General features: G+C 46.7%; 1 pseudogene; it reads right to left on the bottom strand.

Moving 5' to 3' along the window:
- Nucleotides 1-1,661: 1,661 nt before the first annotated feature.
- Nucleotides 1,662-2,849, bottom strand: LOC116075952 (annotated as a pseudogene).
- Between the last annotated feature and the right edge of the window lie 357 nt (nt 2,850-3,206).

Below are 3,206 nucleotides of genomic sequence, written 5' to 3'. Positions count from 1 at the left end.
CTGCTCAGAACACTAACCTAGACAGACCAGAAGGAACCCGAGTCACTGGGCTGGTGGAGTTCCTATGTGCCTGGTCCCGCGGCTCCCAGTTACTCCCAGTGTTGGGACAGATGTTGGTTCCTCCTTACCTCTGATCCTAGGTGTGTCAGAGTGCCTCGGAGTGGAGCTTCCTCTGGGTGTTGTGGGACTGGCTGCAGAGCTTGCACCCAAGGTCTGATCTGGACACCAGCCCAGACAGACCAGAAGGAACCTGAGTCACTGCACTGGTGGAGTTCCTGTGTGCCTGGTCACGCTGGTCCCAGTTATTCCCAGTCTTATATAATCATTTGAAACAACACAAATGTGCACATACATGACTGAGGTTTCTGCAGCCTATAAATACCTCTTTGGGTTTAAAAATGAAAAAAGCAATATACTGACAAGTCAACTGTAACTCTTAGAAAAACATCAGTTTCCTTACCAAACATGAGTGTCCTGTACAGGGACCTATCGTCCAAGACAGCAATGAGTTCAAGCCAAGGGAAGCCAGAAGCAGCTCCCTACACCAGCTCAGAAGACCCTCCCTGACCCAGCACCTCTTCAAAGTACTCCTTATCCTCATCATAGGAAGACAGCTGTCACACCAAGAGAAGACAGGAACAGCAAATGCACTTGTTGTAATGAAACTGTCCTGCAGTTTCACAAACTGGGTTCTCTCTCAGTAGAAGGAAGAAAAGGACCTGAAACACAGAGTTCAAGAACAAAAGGACATGAAGCCGAGTGCCAATCAAGGCTTCCAACTTTACTTTGGGGGTTCAGCATTTATAAGTACACAAGAAAGCAAAAGTGCATCTCTAGGTTACAATGACATTTGCATAACATAAACAATGCGGGAGGAGTCAGGAAAGAGTCTGAAAAGAGTCAAGGGGAAGTCCTGTAGGTCTCCCTGCAGGGAGAGGTTGGAGACATGGCCAGCGATGGGGGCGGAGGTCAACAGCAAATGTCCTCAGGTAGTCAGTTTGTTTACATTCAACAATGTCCTCAGCCAGGGGACGTGTCAGTCACCAGGCATACCTGTCTCCGGAATCCTCGAAGGCAGAACTCAGTGTAGTGGGCCTCTGTTTTAGGCACAGCAGGCATGAGCTGACAGTCTCCAATTGTAAGCTCTGATGTCTCGGAGTTGAGGCAGGAGGGAGGGACTCAACACTGTAAAATCTCTGAATATCTTCCACAGTATTACATACCCAGCATCTCAGGAACATGTCCATGCAAGCATGCGTACCACACTTTAGACTGTTCCCTTCATTTCTCGAGCAAGGAAACCAGGTCTTCCTAATTCACTTTAGGTCCCTGGGATAACAAAGTATTTCTCCAGAAGGGGTGTACGAAATCTATCTGATAAGAGTACAAATAAAGAAAAAGCAGTTATCTTAAAGAAAACATGTGCTCTACTCATACTAAAATATCAGACCAATGCACAACATACTGCAAAACTGTAACACAATGCAGCCAAGCACAGTGTTCAAATATTAAACTGTTCAAGCATGTGACAAACTGAGTTATCTCTGTGTAACATAAAAAATTACTGTCCCTCAACAAGGTCTGACACTGGTCTTGATACTTGGAAGTTTGATGAGACAATGAGAGCTCAACAGTCAGCTCTTGGGATCGCCCAGCACTCATCAGCCTTCATCCGAGGACTGGGCGTCGTTGTTGTCCCTCATTTCTTGGTATCTCCCTGAAGACTCCCCCTCTGGATTGTAGCTCTGCATTTTAATATTCAGTCTCTCAGCTAGTTTTTGTGCTGCGAGCTCTGCCTGCATCTCCTCATAATTCTGCTTCTGCTCTTTCTGCAGGGCCAGCGACTTCTATGGATATCAGCTGTGCAGGCAAGTGGTGGAGCGGAAGAAGGTGCGCTGCTGCGATGTCATCAAGATGCTGCCTAGCCCTGAGTCGCGCCTCTTCTGAGGAAGCAGGAGACTGGCCCCTCTGACAATGACTTGGTGACTCACTCTGTTGTGTGGGTAACACTTTGGTCTTAAACTTCTGAGGAGGGGGCACTGGGTTTCTGGCTCACATTTCTAGCACTTTCATGTAATGAGGCTTCTTAGGAGTCTCTGTAGCTCTGGAAAGTTACTGGTGCTGGTGTTTTCTTCTGAGGGTTCACTCTGGTCTTCAATTGTGATCTTTTGCAATTTACTGATAAACAGACTGTCGATACTGCTGGAAGTCTCTTCCTCTTGACTTGAAACGGTGCTGGGGGAGATGTTCATTAATTTCAGATAAGGGTGCCAGGGCTCTGATGTGGGCAGCTGGGCCAGTGTTCACTGTGCAGCCATCAAAGTCTCTTCATTGCCTTTGTGAGCGAGATGTGTAGGTGCCTGTGTTTCTGAGGTTTCTTTAGATGATTTAATGCCTACTGAGGAACATTCAGGAACTAATGATGAAGTATCAAGCATCAGGTCAGAATTCGGGGCCTTGTCTGCATTGGTATCAACTCTTGTGGTTGCGTTTTGCCTTAGCTTACAATCTACACTAACAGGATGAAACAGTTCACTTCTCCCTCTAAGCTCTTCAATGTTCTGAAATGGCAGCTTTCAGTTTGGCAACGATGTCTTGAGATCTTTTTACCTTTATCGGGCAATTTGCAAATGAATTTTTCATCTCTCCTGGCGCCTCAACCTCTCCAGCAGCTCCGCCAAACTCTGCCGTCCCAAGTCCTCGGGAGCTGGGGGCTCGAAGCCACGGGGCAGCAAGCACCTTGTGCAGGAGCTGTGGCTGCCGTGGTGAGCAGGGCTCCCCATGGGGCCCACAGCGGGCACAGGTTCTGCGGCTGGGGGCGACTCTGGAGCTCGAGCGGAAATCAACATTTTCCCAGAAGAGCACGGATTCTACGAGCTGAATATAAAATAAACTTTCATTGCTGAATTATGTGTAGAAAAGATATATGTTGGTGTAGAAGCATAGTAAAATATAAATAAATAAATAAATAAATAAATAAATAAATAAATAAATAAATCTTTTTTTAAAAACCTGCCTATCTAGCCACAGTGGGAACTGATACACCTAGTTTTACAGTGACTTGATGTGCTGGGAAGGGAGGGGGGTAAGACTCAGGGGGACTCCTCCTCAGAGGACAAAGGAAGGGGGAATATAGGTAGGATTTATGTCAGTGGGTACCGAGAGGAGAGGGTGACTGATATTGGTATGTAATGTGAATAAACAAG

This window comes from Mastomys coucha, unplaced genomic scaffold (assembly GCF_008632895.1).
Source record: "Mastomys coucha isolate ucsf_1 unplaced genomic scaffold, UCSF_Mcou_1 pScaffold4, whole genome shotgun sequence".
Lineage (NCBI taxonomy): Eukaryota > Metazoa > Chordata > Mammalia > Rodentia > Muridae > Mastomys > Mastomys coucha.
Note: the sequence above shows the minus strand (reverse complement) of the source record. Positions and strands in the feature narration are given on the sequence as shown.